Source organism: Delphinus delphis, chromosome 1 (assembly GCF_949987515.2).
Source record: "Delphinus delphis chromosome 1, mDelDel1.2, whole genome shotgun sequence".
NCBI lineage: Eukaryota > Metazoa > Chordata > Mammalia > Artiodactyla > Delphinidae > Delphinus > Delphinus delphis.
Genome location: NC_082683.1, coordinates 139,666,430 through 139,689,759, shown reverse-complemented (window position 1 = coordinate 139,689,759; position 23,330 = coordinate 139,666,430). Strand labels below are relative to the sequence as shown.

Sequence of the window (23,330 nt, the reverse complement as noted above, 5' to 3'; positions counted from 1 at the left end):
AGATTACTCTAACTGGCAAGGATTTCATTCAGATTCCATGGAGAAATCAAAAGCTTTACAGACAAGCAAAAGCTAAGAGAATTCAGCACCACTAAACCAGCTCTACTACAAATGCTTGTAGAGCATTTGGAACTTCTCTAAGTAGGAAACACAAGAGAAAAAAAGGACCTACAAAAACAAACACAAAACAATTAAGAAAATGTTCATAGGAACATACATATCGATAATTACCTTAAATGTGAATGGATTAAATGCTCCAACCAAAAAACACAGGCTTGCTGAATGGATACAAAAACAAGACCCATATATATGCTGTCTACAAGAGACCCACTTCAGACCTAGGACTGAAAGTGAGCGGATGGAAAAAGATATTCCATGTAAATGGAAATCAAAAGAAAGCTGGAGTAGCAATACTCGTATCAGATAAAATAGACTTTAAAATAAAGAATGTTACAAGAGACAAGGAAGGACACTACATAATAACCAAGGGATCAATCCAAGAAGAAAATATAACAATTATAAATATATACGCACCAAACATAGGGGCACCTCAATACATAAGGCAACTGCTAACAGCTATGAAAGAGGAAATTGACAGTAACACGATAATAGTGGAGGACTTTAACACCTCACTTACACCAATGGACAGATCATCCAAAATGAAAATAAATAAGGAAACAGAAGCTTTAAATGATACAACAGACCAGATAGATTTAATTGATATTTATAGGACATTCCATCCAAAAACAGCAGATTACACTTGCTTCTCAGGTGCGCACGCAACATTCTCCAGGATAGATCACATCTTGGGTCACAAATCAAGCCTCAGTAAATTTAAGAAAACTGAAATTGTATCAAGTATCTTTTCTGACCACAACACTATGAGATTAGAAATCAACTACATGGAATAAAACGTAAAAAACACAAACACACGGAGGCTAAACAATACATAACTAAATAACCAAGAGATGACTGAAGAAATCAAAGAGGAAATCAAAAAACACCTAGAGACAAATGACAATGAAAACACGACGATTCAAAACCCATGGGATGCAGCAAAAGCAGTTCCAAGAGGGAAGTTTATAGCTATACAAGCCTACCTCAAGAAACAAAAAAAATCTCAAATAAACAAACTAACCTTACACCTAACGGAACTAGAGAAAGAAGAACAAACAAAACCCAAAGTTAGCAGAAGGAAAGAAATCATAAAGATCAGAGCAGAAATAAATGAAATAGAAACAAAGAAAAGAACAGCAAAGATCAGTAAAACTAAAAGCTGGTTCATTGAGAAGATAAACAAAATTGATAAACCACTGCCAGACTCATCAAGAAAAAGAGGGAGAGAACTCAAATCAATAAAATTAAAAATGAAAAAGGAGAAGTTATAACAGACACCGCAGAAATACACAGCATCCTAAGAGACTACTACAAGCAACTCTATGCCAATAAAATGGACAACCTGGAAGAAATAGAAAATATGAACAGATCAATCACAAGTAATGAAATTGAAACTGTGATTTAAAATGTTCCAACAGGGGCTTCCCTGGTGGCGCAGTGGTTGAGAGTCTGCCTGCCGATGCAGGGGACATGAGTTCGTGCCCCGGTCTGGGAGGATCCCACATACCGCAGAGCAGCTGGCCCCGTAAGCCATGGCCGCTGAGCCTGCGCGTCCAGAGCCTGTGCTCCGCAACGGGAGAGGCCACAGCAGTGAGAGGCCCACGTACCGCAAAAAAAACAAAAAAAAATGTTCCAACAGGTCTTCCCTGGTGGTGCAGTGGTTGAGAGTCCGCCTACCGATGCAGGGGACACGGGTTCGTGCCCCGGTCCAGGAAGATCCCACATGCCGCAGAGCGGCTGGGCCCGTGAGCCATGGCCGCTGAGCCTGTGCGTCCGGAGCCTGTGCTCCACAACGGGAGAGGCCACAACAGTGAGAGGCCCGCGTACCGCTAAAAAAAAAAAAAATGTTCCAAAAAACAAAAGTCCAGGACCAGATGGCTTCACAGTCTATCAAACATTTAGAGAAGAGCTAATACCCATCCTTCTCAAACTCTTCCAAAAAACTGCAGAGGAAGAAACAATCCCAAACTCATTCTATGAGGCCACCATCACCCTGATACCAAAACCAGACAAAGATACAACAAAAAAAGAAAATTACAGACCAATATCACTCATGAATATACATGCAAAAATCCTTAACAAAATACCAGCAAACAGAATCCAACAATACATTAAAAGGATCATACACCATGATTAAATGGGATTTATCCCAGAGATGCAAGGATTCTTCAAAATACGCAAATCAATGTAATACACCATGTAAACAAGCTGAAGAATAAAAAACATATGATCATCTCAATAGATGCAGAAAAAGCTTTTGTCAAAATTCAACACCCATCTATGATAACTCTCCAGAAAGTGGGCATAGAGGGAACCTACCTCAACATAATAAAGGCCATATACAACAAACCCACAGTAAACATCATTCTCAATGGTGAAAAACTGAAAGCATTTCCTCTAAGATCAGGAAAAAGACAAGGATGTCCACTCTTGTCACTATTATTCAACAGAGTTTTGGAAGTCCTAGCCACTGCAATCAGAGAAGAAAAAGAAATAAAAAGAATACAAATTGGAAAAGATAAAGTAGAACTGTCACTGTTTGCACATGGCATGATACTATACACAGAGAATCCTAAAGATGCCACCAGAAAACTACTAGAGCTAATCAATGAATTTGGTAAAGTTGCAGGATACAAAAGTAATGCACACAAATCTCTTGCATTCCTATACACTAATGATGAAAAATCTGAAAGAGAAATTAAGGAAACACTCCCATTTACCACTGCAACAAAAAGAATAAAATACTTAGGGGAGAATAAGGGAGAATAAAGTACCTACCTAGGAAGACAAAAGACCTGTATGCAGAAAACTGTAAGACACTGATGAAAGAAATTAAAGATGATTCAAACAGATGGAGAGATATACCATGTTCTTGGACTAGAAAAATCAATATTGCAAAAATGACTATACTACCCAAAGCAATTTACAGACTCAATGCAATCCCTATCGAATTACCAATGGCATTTTTTTACGGAACTAGAACAAAAAATCTTAAAATCTGTATGGAGACACAAAGGACCCCGAATAGTCAAAGCAGTCTTGAGGGAAAAAATGGAGCTGGAGGAATCAGACGCCCTGACTTCAGACTATACTACAAAGCTACAGTAATCAAGACAATATGGTACTGGCACAAAAACAGAAATAAAGATCAATGGAACAGGATAGAAAGCCCAGAGATAAACCCACACACATATGGTCAACTAATCTATGACAAACGAAGCAAGGATATACAATGGAGAAAAGATAGCCTCTTCAATAAGTGGTGCTGGGAAAACTGAACAGCTACATGTAAAAGAATGAAATCAGAACACTCCCTAACACCATACACACAAAAAAAAACTCAAAATGGATTAGAGACCTAAATGTAAGACTGGACACTATAAAACTCTTAGAGGAAAACATAGGAAGAACACTCTTTGACATAAATCACAGCAAGATCTCTTTTGATCCACCTCCTAGGGTAACGCAATTAAAAACAAAAATAAACAAATGGGACCTAATGAAACTTAAAAGCTTTTGCAAAGCAAAGGAAACTACAAACAAGACGAAAAGACAACCCTCAAAATGGGAGAAAATATTCACAAACGAATAAACGGACAAAGGATTAATCTCCAAAATATATAAACAGCTCATGCAGCTCAATATTAAAAAACAAACAACCCGATCAAAAAATGGGCAGAAGACCTAAGTAGACATTTCTCCAAAGAAGACATACAGATGGCCAAGAAGCACATGAAAAGCTGCTCATCACTAATTGTTAGAGACATGCAAATCAAAACTACAATGAAGTATCACCTCACAGCAGTTAGAATGGGCATCATCAGAAAATCTACAAACAACCAATGCTGAAGAGGATATGGAGAAAACGGAACCCTCTTGCACTGTTGGTGGGAATGTAAATTGATATAGCCACTATGGAGAACAGCATGGAGCTTCCTTAAAAAATTAAAATTACCATAGGACCCAGCAATCCCACTACTGGGCATATACCCAGAGAAAACCATAATTCAAAAAGACATATGCACTCCAATGTTCACTGCAGCACTATTTACAATAGCCAGGTCATGGAAGCAACCTAAATGTCTGTCGACAGACGAACGGATAAAGAAGATGTGGTACGTATATACAATGGAATATTAGTCAGCCATAAAAAGGAATGAAATTGGGTCATTTGTGGAGATGTGGATGGATCTAGAAACTGTCATACACAGTGAAGTAAGTCAGAAAGAGAAAAACAAATACTGTATATTAACACATATATGTGGAACCTAGAAAAATGGTACAGATGAACCAGTTTGCAGGGCAGAAATGGAGACACAGATGTAGAGAACAAATGTATGGACACCAAGTGGGAAAAGTGGCGGGGCATGATGGTGGTGGTGGTGGTGTGAGGAACTGGGAGATTGGGATTGACATATATACACTAATATCTATAAAATGGATAACTAATAAGAACCTGCTATATAAAAAAATAAAATAAAATTCAAAAATAATTGTTCATATTTACCCACAAAGAAACAAAAAAAACTTTTAAGATCAAGGATAAGAAATTAAATTCATTAGAACTAAACAACATAAAAAGAAACTAAATTGAGTTATTTGCAATGAGGTGGATGGACCTAGAGACTGTCGTACAGAGTGAGGTCAGAAAGAGAAAAACAAATACCATATACTAACACATATATATGGAATCTTAAAAAAAAAAATGTGTCTGAAGAACGTAGGGGCAAGACAGCAATAAAGACACAGACCTAGAGAATGGACTTGAGGACATGGGGAGGTGAAGAGTAAGCTGGGACGAAGTGAGAGAGTGGCATGGACATTTACACACTACAAAGGTAAAACAGATAGCTAGTGGGACGCAGCTGCACAGCACAGGGAGATCAGCTCCGAGCTTTGTGTCCACCTGGCGGGGGGGGGGATAGGGAAGGTGGGAGGGAAGCGCAAGAGGGAGGAGATATGAGGATATAAGTGTATGTATAGCTGATTCACTTTGTTATACAGCAGAAACTAACACACCACTGTAAAGCAGTTATTCTCCAATAAAGGTGTTAATAAAAAAAAACTAAACAACAGGTATAATTTCTAATCTTGCTAAGTGTCTTTTTAAAAGCACAGAGAGGGACTTCCCTGGTGGTGTAGTGGTTAAGACTCCAAGCTCCCAATGCAGAGGGCCCAGGTTTGCTCCCTGTTCAGAGAACTAGATCCCACATGCACGCAGCAACTAAGGGTTCACATGCCACAACTAAAGCGCCCACGTGCCGCAACTAAGACCTGACGTAACCAAAAAAATAAAAGCACGGAGATTTTCTGTAATTGATATTATAAAACAACATAAATAAAACAAAACCAAAATAGGTAATTTCCAGTCAAAATAGTAACAGCATCTATTTCTTCTACTTCCTTAGGCCCTTGTCATTTAAACAATCTGCAAAGTGGTAGTTCTGTGCCTAAGTGTATAAATTTGGGGTATTGTCTCATGACATAAGATACTTAGCCCTGGTGAAAGGAAATTAATGAAGCACATCAACCTTAACAGACAATTATTTAAGGAGATTGGGAATACTACACTATTGACCAGACTTGGGAAAAGTAGGGTTATAGGACATCTACAACTCCTCCCACACTCCATTTCACCCTAAAAATCTTCTTTTAAATATGGAGACTCAAAAACTTGAAAGTAGACACACAACTATGCCGCAGATCAATCTCTTTCTCTCTTTCAAGATCCATGCCACAGATCAATCTGTCCCTCTCTCTTTCTTCAAATACACCCTCTTACATTTACAATGCTCTTTACATTACCTCTTAAACCTTTACAAATAACATGGAAGGTCAACGAGAGTGCTATTTTTTATTATTATTATTTTTATAGAAAAGAAAACAGAAAGGCCAAGAATCTTGCTAGTAGTGGAACCAGACCTAGAAACCAAGCCTCCTGCCTTCAATTCTGAAGCTCCTTCTACTATACACAACACTACCCCTTCTGTAATACAGGAAAGCCTACAAAACATTTGGCTGGATTCCAAGACAGCCGTCCCAGACTGAATTAGACTCTATACAGACAGCTGTCCCAGACTGAATTAGACTCTATACAGACAGCCGTCCCAGACTGAATTAGACTCTATACAGTAAATAGTGTAAATAGTGAGGATTTAATGCAATTACTGGCATGGAGGCATACATCTTTTTATAAGTGAAAAATCAGTTGGTTTTAAGTTAAATCAACATAGTCTGTGTATGGTGGGGGAAACACGCAGAATACTCTTCTAAAAAAGAAGTCGAAACGAAGTATGCAGATTTGCACATTTTACAATAGCTAATAGCGGTAGTGTAATCAACACAGTAGAAAAAAGAAAACAGTAGACAGCTAAAAAGAACAATGTAAATAGAAACTGCATGATGTTTTTATTTTTAAGAAATAAAAGGAGGGGCTTCTTTTCTTCCTCCCCCCACCCCAAAATAATTTGAGATTTTAGAACATTAGGCTCTAAAATGAGAAGTAGAAGAGGATTTTATTTAGCCATCAAACAAAATCCCTGCCAAAACTGCTGGATCTGGAATACAACACATCAGAAATCCGAAGTCCTATTTGTAGATCAGTTACTTGTACTATATAGTTTATATTAACCAATTATTTAAATCTTTCAATTCTCATATCTATAAGATCATAACACTCTAGCCAAACTATTTTCTAGTGACCTTGGAAGGAGGAAACAATGTCTACAAAGGTAATGAGCAATACTTTAATTCCCATTATCCACCGCAAAAATGAATATTCCTCAAACATCTTCTATGTGTGAAATACTAGGCTAGGCTGTAAGTACAGAGAAAATGATGGTCTTTATTATCTAGAAAAATAAAGCACAGAGAAATGCTTAACTAATGACAATAACTGCATGATAAATCTGAGGCATCTCAGAGAAACAGCTTTCATAGGACAGCAGTCAAACAGAATGAAATTGGATTTGATCAAGATACCAAATAAAAACAGTAGTCATTAGGTTTAGCTGGGAAGAGAAGAGGCAAGTAGGCTGCTATGTCCTTTGGGTTCCCAAAGCATATCACTTATCTGTTATTGCATTTAACACACTGTATGGTAGTTTGTCATCTCTGCTTATTCAATTGAATAAGAGACCCTATTCGCTTCATTTTTCTATCCCTAATCCCTAGCAGAAGGTCTGGCACACAGAACATAATCAATATATGTTTTTTGAACAGGCAAGGTAAGGACAGGATTCCCTATTTAAATTATTTGAATCTATACTACTTGTGCAGGTCATTTACTCCCTGTTTCTCAACTCCAAAACCACCACTCTAGACTGCTCTGTGGTGCTTAGGCTGAGACTGTGCAACTGTATTTCACCAACTCTTCTGCCAGGGGGCTCCCTGTTAGGCTTTGCCAATGGAGGTAATGAATGGAGATGGGAAAGCAGGAAGATGGGTGAGGGGACTTCCTTCCAGTTACTGGCAGCAGCAATTGGTTCCAGCCTCCAGCTTCTTTCAGTATCCCCCAGAACTAATCAGCAGCTCAACAAGGCTGACCTCAAAAGTTCAGAACCAGGCCAGTAGAACCTCTTCTCTGAGCTCTTTACCTGATTACTATAACGTTCTCTTTTTGCTCTTAACACTCATCTACCCATCTCCCTATATTAAATCCCCTCTGTTCAAATTCCTATTGAAGTTTGTTTTCTCTGTTGGACACTAATACATTGTTAATCACAGTGATTCTAGCTGCTCTCCTCTGAGATACCTTGCTTCTTTACTGAAGGGAAAAGCAAAGGAACATTGGAGTTATAGGTAAAATATATTTTAGGGGAAAAAAACCACCAAACCCTTTAAATTAATGTCTATTAAATTGCAACAAAAAAATCATTTAACTTTTGTGATTTAAACTATCCAGCTTGCAAAGGAAAAAAAAAGAGAGGAAACGAGAAACATTTAAACAGTTCAGGCTATTCCAAGCACACACCCCCACATCCTCTCACTAGAGCACATGTATCCTAGAGAAAATGTGAGATAGTGGAGCTGGTCTGCTGTTCCTCAGTGGTCTCAGTTCCCACAAGCCTCTCCTGGTATGAGCATGATGCCACGCTGAATGTGATTCTTATATTTAAAGACTTTTTTTCTTTTTGCTGTGTTCAACACAGCCCATACTGCAGGCTGACTACTTCATCTAGTGTTCAACAAAAGAAACAACAATCTATTCCAACACTAAAGCTGAACTGAACTTATTGGTATGTTTTCCTATCCTAAGGGATTTTCAAGCATAATTTCTTACTACATGTGTTTTTCATTTTATGCACTGACGTTTAGAATCCAACTTCTTCATAAACTATAACTACACGCTACAGCATAGGAACAAAAAGAAATCCCTCTTGCAGAAGAGCCCCAAATCAACACAACTGTTGAAAACAAACGACCAAAATGCTTTGTTCAAATGTTATGGTTTGTTACTTCATTTAATAAAATGCCCTCATTAGACAATTTAATCTGAGGTTAATATCAAAAATAATTTTTCGGGCTTCCCTGGTGGCGCAGTGGTTGGGAGTCCGCCTGCCGATGCAGGGGACACGGATTCGTGCCCTGGTCCGGGAAGATCCCACCTGCCGCGGAGCGGCTGGGCCCGTGAGCCATGGCCGCTGAGCCTGCGCGTCCGGAGCCTGTGCTCCGCAATGGGAGAGGCCACAACAGTGAGAGGCCCGCGTACCGCAAAAAAAAAAAATAATAATAGTTTTTCATTATTGTACTTAATAAATTTTTAAAAATTATGACAAAATGGCAGATACGTAGAGAGAAGGAAAATTCAAGCAATGAGAATCTTTCTCAGAATTCTTAGTAACGTATGTATATAGTTCCTGAGCATCCAAGAAAAGGTATCACTAGCCCGAGACATATTAGTCCACTTCGGCTGCCTAACATCCATAAGACAAAAGAGAAGTGAAAAAAATTTTAAAGTTGAAAGTCCATGCCAGTTTCACTGGGGTTCCTCCACAAAGCATAGAAGTGGAGAGGGGGCCACCTACTCCCTTAGCATAATTCGGGGACTCATCACCTAGCTCCTGCCCATGGACATACTAACACCAGCTGCTACTTAACTGCCAAAAGTCCCATTACCACAGTCAGTATATCCATGTAAAATCAACCAAGCTATACACCTTACAAGAGACACCAGAGGACCCGTCTGACACATTAGGTAGACAAAGTGAAAGTCTGGGGGGAGGGGGGGGACAGTGGGGAATAGACAGGATATCTGGATCTACAGAGAATGGACAGGGTAAATTTTACTGTACCTTTGTACCCAAATTATATGGGGATCTACTCACTTAAATGCAAATAAACATTCAATAAGTTACTATAACTTATTGATATCTTGAAAGATTCCAAAGAAATGAAAAACATCAGGAAATTAAATAACTAATGTCTGACGACAATGTCTGTCTTCCACACCATGCGTAACAAACATTAATTAAAAATCAAGTGTAGATCTGTATACCCTCAGACTGTACATAATCTCACAGTATTTTTCCCTTTTTAAAAACTGCAAACTGTGATACATTGTCTAGTTTCCCCAGATTTAACAAATGAGTCGATACAAAGCTGTGAGGTGCTTTAAGTCACACCAGAAATGCTGCCGTAATTTTAATAAAGCGCATTTTAATGTTAACTCACTTTTCTTGCTAGAAGGAATTATGCTTCTGTGCTAATGTATAGAAAAGAAACTGTCACTGAAACATCTGGTTATATATTATTCATTAGACATATATCACCTTTACTCCAAAGACTGCATAATATAAACACAAATCACGAATAAATCAAATTAAAGAGACAGACCTGACACCACATGCTGCAGGTCAGTAATAGACAAATGAAATTCCAAAGATGTTTGCTGACCTGCTCCATATTTCTATCCACACAAACCTGGGAGCTAGCAGTCTGAGTGTTCCACACAGGCAGAGGAAAAAACTCAAAATTCGCAGTCTGTTGAATGTCTGCATTGCCTACAGTATATTAATGGTTCTAATTTAAAATCTTTCTATGCAGCACATTTGAGGACCATCAGCATATTTTTCTAATACTCAAGCGGACTAGCCTACTCAGGCAGTTTTCCTTCATAAATTCTCCATTTCACTCTCACAACTACTATAATTTACCTCAAATGTGTATTCCACAACGGTACCTGAAGGAAATTATCTCCAATCCTTAGAAAAAGTAAGGGGCCATATTTGCTGTGTTAGCCTTGGAAAATGGAGTCTTATATAACTACCCATTATTTTACTAAAAATCACGTTAAATGTACAAACAAGATTTTAAAAGATACCTGTTGATTGTGACAAGTAGAAATTTTAGGGGAAAAAAGGAATAACCAAGAGTCATATTGCTGCCATTTAAATGCTTTGTAAGTCAAAGGATGAAACACTCACTTTAAAACCAAGCTCTAACACCAATCTAAGTTATTAAAATACTCAACAACTACACTCTAATGCAAGTGAGGAAAGTAGATTATCTGCCAATTACACTAAGTATTCCAGCTGATCATCTTGGAACTACCAAAAGTAGACTGTGTGATGCAAATCACACACACATTAGTTTTAAACATAATTCTCAGTCTAAAACAATGAAACCATGTCTCAATTTTTTTACTTTTTAAAAGAAGTAAACCATATTACTACAATACCGAATGCAAAGCTACCCTTTTCACAGCAAACAAGTATCTTTACACACCTTCGAGAAACCTGACATTTTCAAACCATTTTACCACGTAAAGGTACACATTCTCTAAAACTTCTAACAGCCAGGCAATAGATACCCCAAAAAGATTCAAGGAGATAAGCCTATAATTGGTCTTAGGGGCCAAATAATCGGAATGAACCTCAAAGTTTTAGAGACCAATTTTTACTAACAGTATCTCTGGGAGCATGGATGCAACGTCTGTAGGAGGGAAATGATCCTGACAACCAGGACGAGGGCTCCCCGGCGACAGTCGGTACCAAAGACCTCAGCGTACACGACTGGGTTCAAAACGCGAAGCTTCCATCAGAAACAAACCAAGACACCCCCTCCCCCCACGACTCCTCCGGGGCAACCTCGAGGTTTCAGAAAGCAGCAACAGATACTCCCGAGCAAGCAAGCGGCAGTCCAGGAATGTTTTAACCAGGAGGGGTCTCCCCGCAGCCTACAGAGAACCCCGACGCCGAGGAGCGCCTCTACACTCGAACCCTGACTCCAGCACCCCGGGGGAAAGCGGGCTATTTGCATAAAGCGCCCCTACCTCACCCTCCACAGTGCGGACACACACACCCGGCTGCGAGGGGGAAGCCCGGGGAGGAAAACCCTGCATTCCACGCGGTTCGCCCCCGGAGAGCGGACGTGGAGAGGTTGGGGTCCCCGCCCCGGGAGGCGAGGGGGCCGCACCGCAGCCCCGGCCTCCGCGCAGAGGAGCGAGCGGTTCGCACGAAGGAAGGAATCCCCGAGATTCGCCCACGAGGTCCTCCCCAAGCCGGACTCCCCACCCCCGCCAAGACCCTCGAAGAAACGGGAACAATGAGAAGCCGCCTCCCCCGCCATCCCCGCCCCGAGAGCGGCCGGGGGTGGCGGCGCCATCTCTCCTCACACCCCCGCGAACACACCCCCCCCCCGGCCCCGGGGCGGCCGTCAGCCTCCCGCAGCCACGCCGAGCTAACGCGCGACCGAGCCCGCCGCTTCCGCGCCCCTCGCCTACCCGCCCGCCCCGCTCACCGGCTCCTGCTCCAGTCCGGGGCTGCGCTAGCCGCGGCCGGAGCGAGACTCAGGTACAGGGTGCCGCGGCTGCCGGCGCCGCCGCACAATATGGCGAGCCTCGGCTTCCGCAATGGAGCTCGGGAAATACAACAGGGGCCGCTCAATATTCATGAGAGACCGAGGGGAAGCCGGCTCGGCCGGCGCAGCGGAGAGGGCGGGAAGGAACGAGTGGGCGAGGGGGCGGAGGCGCGGGACGGGGACGTGCACTGCGCCAGGAGGCCCGTGGCGCAAGGGGAGGGGGCGCCGCCGCGTGCTGCCAGGAGGACCCGAGCCACCGCCCCGCCCCGGGCCGTCCGGCCCCGCCCCCCGGCGCCCTCCGCGGGGCAACGGAGCCCCCGGCCAATGCCCGGATGACGACTGCGCAACTTCGTACTCGGCGTTCTCTCTCCTTGAGGTCTCCTGACCCTACCTGTGACCCCCGTTAAGCCTCCCTGGCCGGCTGCTGGGGATCGGGTTCGGACTCCTGCTCTCGCCTGTGACTCCCTAAAACACAACCAGTTAGTCTACCAAAGAGTATATAAAATGTGCATAAATTAAGCTACAAACTGAAGTAACGAAAGAGTTCCGTGAACTCAAGATATACTATTGGTGAGATGACCTGTTCTCTGGAAAAGGTAACCAACGCTACCAGATAGTTAATGTGAAGGCACTTGTGGCACGAAGGAATGGACTGCACTGGGGATTGGGCGAACTGGGTTTATAGCTTCCAATGTGTCTCTTAACTATGTGACTTAACTAAATTATATAATAGCTCTGGACTTTACTTTCCTCATTTGCAAAATGAGAGGATTGTGTTGAATGATTCTTAGGTCCTTTCCAGCTTTTGAATTCTGTAAAACTCTCTACAAGCAATGCCAAATAAATGGTATGAATTTACATAAGATTTTGGAAAAGCAAAGGAACCGTTCCAGCTGGTGTGTTCAGGGGAGATTTCCTGAGGAGCTCGGAGTCGAGTAGGACTGTGAGTGTTAGCTTTGGATAGGTAGAAAGAAAGAAGACAGGCATTAAAATATTAAACACAACAGACTGTGTGCCCTACCTAACAATCCATTAAGGTAAACAAGAGCAAAGACAGTGACTTCAAAACTGTCACTAACTATCTAAAGCTTTAAATAAGAAATGACAATTCTCAGATTCTACCAGCCCTTCAAGGTTAAGGTCTTTTTCCAATGTGGAAAAAAAAAAAAATCAAAATAATTAGGAATGCTTCTGCTTCTACAAGGTCCACTTTCTAGAGACAGGGCAGTTGCAGAAGCATCTCCCTTCTTTGTTCACAACTGCACATGTTCAATTAATGCTGCTCATAATTCAGAACGTTTTGCTTTAGTCAAAATGCTTATGAAAATAATGTGTGGTTAGTTTAAGAAATTCAATTGATGTTGAGGAACGTGATCATCCGTAAAAAGCATAGGAACTTTACGGATAAAAGTTAAATATGGTACTTTAAAAAAATTCACAGGACAATTGATGGAAAACTTATGGGATATCTGGATTAAATGTGATTAAAAAGCTAGACCTCAGGCTAGCATCCTTAATATGAAAGACACTACTGACAAATTAATGGAACTCATTATCTATTTTATCTCTTACTCAGAAACTTGGACTGAGTATTATGGGCCTTCCCTGACTACCTTAATCAGGAAAGGCTGTGTTATGGTATAGTAACAAATCTCCGTGCCTTAACACAACAAAAGTTTATTGCTTGCTCATGCTTCATGTGAATCAGACTCATTCTATTTCAGTCACTCCAGGACTGACAGAGGGCTCCAGATTGACAGAGGGCTCACCATCTTGTAGCTGTATCACCCAGAACACAGCAACTGAGTCTCTGTGGCAGAGGAAGAAAGTGAGTAAAGAATCCCTTTGAACTTTTCACAGCCTTAGCTTGGGAAGGAAACAGATCGCTGATCACATGTCATTGGCCAAAACTAGTTACATAGCCTCCTCCATCTGCAAGGGGACTGAGTCCTTGAGCTGAGGCTGAACCGAGTTCAGAAGAAGTGGTGATATTGGTGGCCAATACTGACGTCAATCACCCTGACCCTACCAGTCAACTTCTAGATATTATGAAAAAACTCTAAGAAGTTTTATTTCATAACACTAGCTCTTTTGAGTGGCTTCAAGAAAGGTATGCTTTCAAAACATAAACTCTCTGTACTTGTTAAGAGTTGATTATCATATAAATAGAATGGTCTTTCCATTTTTCTTCCCCTTTGTTTTAATTGTGTATTAAATCAATGTCAAGTCCATAGTGAGCCTGTCAATAGTGATTTGACATATCCAGGCTATATTCTTTTTGCTAAGTTTTCGACCTGGCATGAGGGATACCACCCTGAAAAACATTTTCTACTAACACCCTGCTCCTTTGTTAAATGTACTAATTGGAAGTGATAACTGTATTTTAAGCAGGAAGACATTAAATTAATACTGTATAATACTAGATGAACTCTAGTTAGAAAGTTTCTTTTCCCTCAAAACTTCAGAAGTAGTACCCTGTTAATCACATGGTGAATTGGGTAGATATCTCTGATCACAAAAATCATCTCTTTACTGGCTTTCTGCTATGGTAATGCTACAAAATTAGATTAGTTCAGCTCAGTCAACTTTTACTGAGCATCTACTATGTGCTAACACTTTACCGAGTGCTTGGAATAAAGATATTAATGTAACTAGGGCACAAGTTCCTTAAGAGCAGAAATCTTGTTCACCAGCGTATACCTAGCACAATGCTTGGCATGTAATAGATGCTCCTTAAATAGGCGATAAGAGAATGAAAGACTGGGAATCTTTGATCCCAGTGTGTATATGAAATAGAATAGTTCATATGAGCTTGGTTTGCCTCACTTTACCACTTAAAAGCAGACTTTCCTATCAAGATTGCATTTAGTCCCCCAGAGGCTTTCTCTGTTTAGGCAGTGTGTCTCAAATGGAAATTCACGCCTGCCTATTCTATATCCACTCCATGGATTTCTTTTCAGCTGTGCTCCAAATATCTAATTGTTATCTGCTTATCTGAGATGAAAATTGCAGGCCACCAATAGTTTGTTAATAACAAGCTATGTATATATCACCGTTTACAGAACACTTTTATATCCATTATTTCACTGACTCTTCAGAACAGTTCTCCAAGGTATTATTCCTACTTCACAGAGGAGGGAAATGTGATTTCTGTGGTTAACTAACTCTCCCAGGCATTGAGTTCATAAGTGGCAGAGCTGAGGCTCAAACCTAGGTAATCTGACTCCAAGTCCAGTATACATTCCATTATGCCACACGTGCCTTCCCACTCTGTGCTTTATCTACAACTCCAGCATTTTTCTTCTTTCTAATGGGTAAGCAGTCTGAGGCAAACATCTCCAGAGCTTCCTCTCAACACTAGTATTTATTCCAGTCCTCAATGTGGTCTACTTTCAAGAAGCCAGAGATAATGCTAAATATAATAGTATATGAACCTGATCTGTTGACAAAAAACCATCAGGTTTTGTTTTTGTTTTCTTAGAAAAGTTACTTTAAGAAAACAAAATAAAATTAAAACTAAAAGGTAGGTTAAAAGACTGGAATATCTTGGGATTTAATCACTATATATATATGTATATATAAATATATATATAAATAAATAAATAAATAAATAAATATATATATATATATATATATACTGTCAAAATATATCTTCTACCAGAATCTTTATTTGCCATCTTTTAGATGTGTTGTGCTTTCTTTGAAAGGGTCAAATTAAGTAGAAACATTGTAGAAAGGCCTAAAGAGACCTATAATTCAAGGTGGCTTCAGGAAGCAGGCAACTCAAGATTTACTACCTCTTCAGCTGAAAAAATATAGCTCTAGCCACAAGCTTTAGTGAAGTTTTTTTAATTTGTATTTCAACATAGTGCATTTCTTTTTGTGACACTTCCCTTTTGGTGTTTTAGTCCATTGTTCCTTTTTATATTCCTAAGACAACCAAAATAATTGGTGCTACTCTTAACTCTTCAGCTTAAACAGATTAAATGAGATGGGCTGGTAGAGCTTTTGGGGAGAACTAAACAATATTGCTATTTCCCTTCTATGGAGACTTGGAATGGTATTTTATATGTCCCAGATGTGGCCACATTCTGCCTAACATCTGTTAGTGCCTTTTAGTAAAATAATGAACTAGGATGTGTTTGAAAAAAGGCAAAAGAATAAAAGTTTTCATTCTGATGCGGCACAAATAGCCAACTGTTTCTTTGTAGTTAATAATGGAGGATATTATTGTGATATCCAACTTGATATATAAAATAAAGTATGATTTAATAATTAACTGGCTTTACTTTTCTAATGTGAAGTAAGTTTATTCTATTCAAAGAAACTTTGCAGGGTTTTTCCTTTTAAAATGTTTACTGCAAGAGATGAGAACTGTGCCTTGGCATTGATCTAGGAACACCAAGAATAATCCTGGAAACTAGCAAGGAATAGATAATTAAGATCAAAACTTAGAACTAAAATGGAAATTTCTCTGGAAAAGAAGGCTGGAAGATCCCAGGGGAAAGTACAGATGAAGAGTGCGAAATATTTAAATCAAGTTACAGCTTGCTCAAACTGCCCTTGTGGACAATTTAATTTTTCCCACTTAAAACAAGCATGGAAGAATAGTTTTTGTGGGTGAGAGAGTGGAGGGTAAAGACATTTCTTATCTAACACATTTCTTGGAAATGTTTTTCAGTAAAGAATTTAAAAGAACTGCCAGATCCCAACCATACAAAGAAAATTTTGTTTTATTTTAGACCACATCAAGATGTAGAAAACCCTGCAGTATCCATTAGCCTTTAATACTCCACAAAAGTAAACCATTGAAATATACATTGAATAACATACTGAAGTAGGTTACAATTCAGGTAAATCTGAAAACCATTCTGGTCAACCTAGAACACCAAGGTTTTATGTGTTACATCCAGGAAGAGATTTTTTCCTAAGGATTTTAGTCTGTAGAAAATTTTTTGTTTTATATTTTTTAAAAAATTTATTGAAGTATAGTTGACTTACAATAATAGTATATTATTTTCAGGTGTACAACATGGTATTTCAATATTTTTATGGACTATACACCACAAATATTATACAATATTATAAAGTATTGACTATCTTCCCTGTGCTGTACATTACATCTCTGTGTCGTATTTATTTTATAACTGCTAGTTTGTACCGCTTAAGCCTTTCACCTGTTTTGCCCCTCCCCTGCCCCCTCCCCTCTGGAAACCACTAGTTTGTTCTGTGAGTCTGTTTCTGTTTTGTTATATTTGTTCGTTTGTTTCATTTTTTAGATTCCACGTAAAGGAAAACGTACAGTATTTGTCTTTCTCTGTCTGAGTTATTTCACTAAGTATAACACCTTGCAGGTCCGTCCATGTTGTCCCAAATGGCAAGATTTCATTCTTTTTTATGGCTAATATTCCATTGTATGTATTGTTTCATCATTTTTCAATAAACACATTTCATAAGTCATGCTTATAAGATCAGAATTGACTGTGGTTCCTTAAGAATTATGAGTTCTGCCACAGATGGAGTAAGATAAGATACAGGTAGCTGCAAATAAATCTTCTTGTCATAGTATCCTGTTAGGTATATACGGGTGGCCTAACTCACCTGGTTGTGTCCCTCTCCAATACTCACTCATCCTCTGATCTAATCAGCTTTTGTTCTAGAACAGTATTGATGTTCAGAGTTAGTGGATTTCCAATTCCTTGACTTCTTGACTCATACATCCTTAGCTCCAGTTTCACTTTTGGACTTCATCACATTAGCTGCCCTGTTTTGACTGTCCGTCTCCTAAAATTCAAAAGACTTCTCTGGGCCTGAGCTCAACACAGCTGTCCTTTCTTCTACATGATCCAGTTCTTAGCTATTTGCCAACCTATTCATTTCCTGACTTGGCTCTTTAATTAGGCTTGGCCATATTCTCATCTAAGCCGTTAGCTTGTGGCTTCACACATAGTGAATGCAAATTACATTACAAGAAGATGTCACAAATATAACCTGTAGACACCATGTCATTCATGGTATAGAAAAAGAGCCATCTCTGTCAACAAACAGAAAATACAGACCTCTTCAGTGGAAAAGAACAGAGAAGCAATGAGATTGCTATCTTTAGAAATGAATACTCCAGGAATGATCTTGGGTCAGGAGAGCCCATGTTAGGAATGTCATGTGATGTTATTGCAGCTACCTGAAGAAAAATTCTGACCAACAGAAAAGTTTGTTATTGGGGGACTTTCAGGTAGAACTGCATTTGGATGTTGATTTTAAAGTCTTGTCAAAACACAGTAACATTTCATACCAAGAGTAGAAGTTTAAAATGCTATATATTAATCCTAAATTCCAATTGGGACTCAAAGTTTGACTAGTTCTCAAACCACATTTAGTGTCTTTTCTCCCCAATTCGCTTGCTTAGATTAGCAGTGTGCAAGTATGTCCCCCCTCCTCCCAGAGTGAAAGTAGCAGGAGGGCAAAATGTCATTACTCATCTTTCAACACCAGTCATTATTCAGCACTTGAAACAAGGTTTTATATATTTTATGTAGATATAGATGTAGATATTGAATATATATGTGTATATATGTATATATATATATATACATATATGTTTCTGCCTTGCTCCTAAGATACATTTGGTATACCTTTAATTAATGATAACTACAGTTTTGTAAAAGCAGTCAATAAAAATACTTTATATATTTTACAAAAAGTATCTAACTTGATCATTACCGTAACATTTAGAGAAATGCAAACTTGAATAGATATAATTTTCTACCTACCATGTTCAGGCAATTATAATACTCACTGTTGGTCAATGTTTATGAACACAGATATTGCACACTTTGTTGATGTTCATGAAAAATGACACAACCTCTTAAAAAGGCAATTTGGTCATTATCTCTCAAAATTTTAAATGTGTATATTTTTAGCCTAAGAAATCCAATTCCAGGAATATATCCTACAGAAGTACTCACACAGTGTACAAAGAAATATATACATGAACGTTAATTTTTGCATTGATTGTGTTTGTAAAAAACTTAATATAACCTACATTTTTGGCTAAACAAATTTTGGTAAATCCATACAGTAATATATCATATACCCATTAAAAATGAGACAGAGCTACAAGTACTGACGTAGAGAGGTATCAAAGGTATATTATCAAATAAAAGTTCTCGGCAATATGTTCCATATATCCCATTTTTGTAATACAGAAATATTTTTTAAATATACACCAAACTATTAGGAGGGATTGAGTATATTTAAGGAGAGGAGGACTTTAGAGGACTTTCAGTTTCTAAATTGTTTACTTTCTGTATTGTTTGAATGTTTCACAATGGAATAAAACATTGTGTTTTATCACAACAGTAATAAAGGTACAATTACATGCTTATCTGTTAAAAATGAGTGAAAATTTCAGCACATATCTACCTATTAGTAACTGAAGGACTGAGGTAAAGAAAACAATTGTTCTAGATCAGGCATCATCAACAAAACAAATAAGAAAACTAGAACTTGGGAATTCTTGACTTTCTAAGAGATCTGGTAGTGTAGTGGGCTTGAAACTCAGGAATTCAAATGGCTTGTCACTAGACCTCAGTCTCTATTCCCCTAAACATTCCTAACCCTACTTGATAAGAATTTAAGCTAAACAGGGACCAACCAATGCTTATAGAGCCCTCAAAAAGAGTTCTAGGACCAATATAATTATTTTGGGATTCTCTTCTCCTCCTACTAATTTATATCCCACAGTCTCTAAGGCAAATGTTAGGTGTCGTTTGCTATTTAGACTCCTTAGTTCTCCCTCAAGAAATTCCTACTGATTTAGCATGTGATTGCAGGAAGCAAGTACAAATTGTAGGCTGAGAATCAAATATTTGAATTTTCCATCTTATACATCTCTATTCCAGGGAACTTTTTCCCCAGACTCTTTGAGATCACCATATAGTAAAAAGCTTGGGCAGTATATTAGGGTGGGTTCAGGAGACTTGACCTCCCTCCAACTATGGCTCAAATGACCTGAGGGGTCACAGCAAAAAGTGCTATCCACTGAATTTGGGGAAGAGTGGGGATGGGGTTGTGCAGAAATAGAGGGACTCAGGGACTGACTGGAAAGTACAGGTGGTTTTTCCAAAGTGGCCGAATGCCCAGAGCTGGAGCCAGAATACAATACACAGGCAAGGAGAAAGTCCAGGAAAGCAGGGCTTAGGATAATTTTAAGGGGGTGCAAGGCACCCAACCTGAAAGCTGAATCAGAGGGTCTGAAGCGAAGAACATCAGGAGTAGCTATCTCTCTGTCTTTTTCAGTTGAGAAGACGAGAGGTGAGGTGAGGAATAAGGGAAACGTACAGCATGGCTTATGTGAGCTGAGGCTGCAAATGGACACCCCGACCCTATGTCCTCAAGTTGCAGGTGGGCCAAATCTGAAGACAAAGGCAAAACAGAGAATTACTGAGTGAGGGTCATGAGAAGCAGAGGGGCAGATAGGAAAATTAGTGATGATGCCCCAAAGTTGGAAGAAGCTCCTGATATAGATGAGACGAATCAGAGTGCGTGTTGAAAAGAGCCAGGGACAGTGAGAGCTGAACATGTGATGACTGGTTTTCTCTTGGTTCTTCTAATCTCTCTGACCCTCTCTAGCTCAGTCTCTTTTGTGGCTTCTCATCATTACCCCAAACTCTAAGTTTTGGAATGTCCAGGGTTTAGTCTTAGGACCTTATGTCCTCTTAATTTATATCCCTTCCCTTGGTGATCCTATTCAGCCTATCCTATGGCTCTAAGTACTACCCATATTGACAACTCCCCATTTTCTCCAAACTACGAACTTCTGTAAGTTTCTGGAAACTTGAGGACCTTTCCAAACTTATGTCCAACTCCCTATTCAGTCTCTCCACTTGGATGTCCAATGGGCATCTCAAACATAAAATGCCTAAACTGGACTTCATCTTTGAAATGTGAACAAAGAAAAATGTGATTGATAACTGTCCTTTTATTTGTAGCTGTAATGTCTATATTGCTCTACTGGACCCAGTTAAAAGAAATTCTTCTTTCTAATTACTTAAAACCATTTAAATAACTCAAATTTAAAATGAATGTTTCAAGTATATTCACATACATGTTCATCTATACATTCCCTTAGCAAGAGTCGACAAATAACCAGAGTCAGTAATTCAGAGACATAAGACATAGATAGACCCTATCCTCAAAGAACCCAGCATCTAGTAGGGGAAACAGACACATACTAAATGTGGTGAGGCCAATAAGAGAAAGGCCACAGAAATAATTCTCCCTCGACCGCCATTATTAATTACACACTATGGAACAGCATTTTCTCTCATAAGACTCCACTCTTGGCAATATCGGCTTTAATCCTAGAAGTTGGAAGAGGTGTAGGCAGAGTCACAGCTGTGCTAATATCCAACAACCTCATAAACTTTGTATGTGTTAGGTACCGTGCTAAGTATTTTATAAGCATCATCTCATTTAATCTTTACAACAAACCTATGAGGAAGTTACTATCATCATAACTACCATTTTATGGATTAGAAAATGGAAGTTTAGGGAGTTCCCTGATGGCCTAGTGGTTAGGATTCTGGGCTTTCACTGCCATTGCCCAGGTTCAATCCCTGGTCAGGGAACTGAGATACCACAAGTCACACGGCGTGGCCAAAGAAAAAAAAAGAAAAGAAAATAGAGGTTTAAAGCATTTCAGTACTTGCCTAAGGCACCTCAAGCAATAGGGTGTGCAAATTCATGTCCTTAACCATTATTTTAAACTGCCCTCTCACAACTGGTGGTCCTGCTTTAATTAATAAAAATGGGGATACATTTTTTTGGATATTTGTACTAAAATAAGAGAATAAACATATGAATAATCGAAATAGTGAGTATCCAGTACACTTTAGTAATAATCCCCAATTACTAAACATAACTGGATAAAAAGGACTATAGCATAGGAAGTTGTGAAATGGTGGTTCAGTTTTTCAAAGCTCATAGAGACGCAGCAAGGATTGATCATTTGAAGTTTCCCACTGATTGCCTTTGGAGACAAGTTCTGAGTTCTAAAGCACATTCTGTGTGAGCTAAGAATGGAAAAATCATCAGACTTGCAAAGGCTAAAAGAATAGAAGCCAAAGTCTATAGGAATACAGTCTTCCAAATTTATTATCTGTTATGCATTGATTTATCACATGTGGCGGGAATTTAAAACAGATGTGTGTTTTGTGGAGGAGACTATCCCATGACAGGGGAGAGGAATGTGACCTCAACTTGAAAGTAAAGAATCAGAACTTGTACATGGTTCAGAAGTTTCCTTTTATGCTAGTCATATAATGAAATAAAAGTTCTCCAATCATCTTTTCAAATTAACTGGGACTTCATTTCTTAATCTGGAACTTGTTGAAACTTCTGGCTTTTGAAATGCAGTTATTTTCATTGAAATGCAATTATATTTGAAAAATATTTCAAAGATCTAAGATTTTCTGAGTAACTTTTACTTAATCTAAAGCAAAATATCCTCGGAAAATACAGCTTTGATATGTAAATATTTACACATCCCTATTTTCTCTGTTCTCATCTGTAATTTCAGACATCACATTTCAATAGCTAGAATTCAATAACACATCTTTGTCTGACATCTGCTTTTTTTTTAACTGAAGCTATAAAGAAGTCTATTCTTTTCAGATCACATTTAAGTACCGAAAGTAATTTCATTTTAAAGATTATATCTAAGGAAAAAAAAGATTCTTTTCTACATTAGCCTAACATATCTACCTACAGTTACATAAACTTTCTATTTTTCAATACTTCGAAATTATTCGTAGAGATTTCTCATAATAAGTGTTTTAGTTTGGAAACAGTCTTGAGACAAAAAATGCACAATATAGAATAACTTTGTAGTCATTCGTCTAGTTTTGAGGGAAAATTATCTTAAAAATCATCAGTTAAGCAAAAATGCTTTTCTCAGAAGTACCTGTGATTTAGCTTTCAGTTTATTTTTACTATCCATTTATATGATCAGATAAAATTTTAAAAATAATTCATCAATTTAGACAGTTTTTATCACAGGAGAAAAACTCAAGACAACTGATCATACTGTGGAGACGTCCACATGTGCACACATACATGTATATTGAACGCCAAAGAGAGTTAATTTGCTCAAAGCTAGAGTGATCATTGACAGTCTAAGAAAAGCAGAGAAGGAAGGTCCCTCTCCCTGTAAGAAGTTATTGAAGGAAACTAGACACATGCCTGGAAGAAGCTACCTGAATTTCTCATTGCACGTCTATAAACTGCCAAAACGATTTGTTCATTTGTTTAACTTTCCTCAAACATGTATTGAGTACTCATTGTGTTCTGGACATTCTTCTAGGCATGAGGGGGAAAGAAAATGAAAAAGATGTATAAATGATATGTCTTGCTTA

The 23,330-nt window shown here is 38.8% G+C and overlaps 1 protein-coding gene across 1 annotated transcript in view; it reads right to left on the bottom strand.

Annotated features, from left to right (window-relative positions):
* RNF2 (ring finger protein 2) overlaps positions 1–12,124 on the bottom strand; it is a 54,103-nt gene extending 41,979 nt beyond the window's left edge. The window contains exon 1 of the mRNA XM_060035282.1: positions 11,857–12,124. The gene's annotated coding sequence lies outside the window, so the exon portion shown is untranslated. The remainder of the gene's footprint in view (positions 1–11,856) is intronic.
* Positions 12,125–23,330: the final 11,206 nt, after the last annotated feature.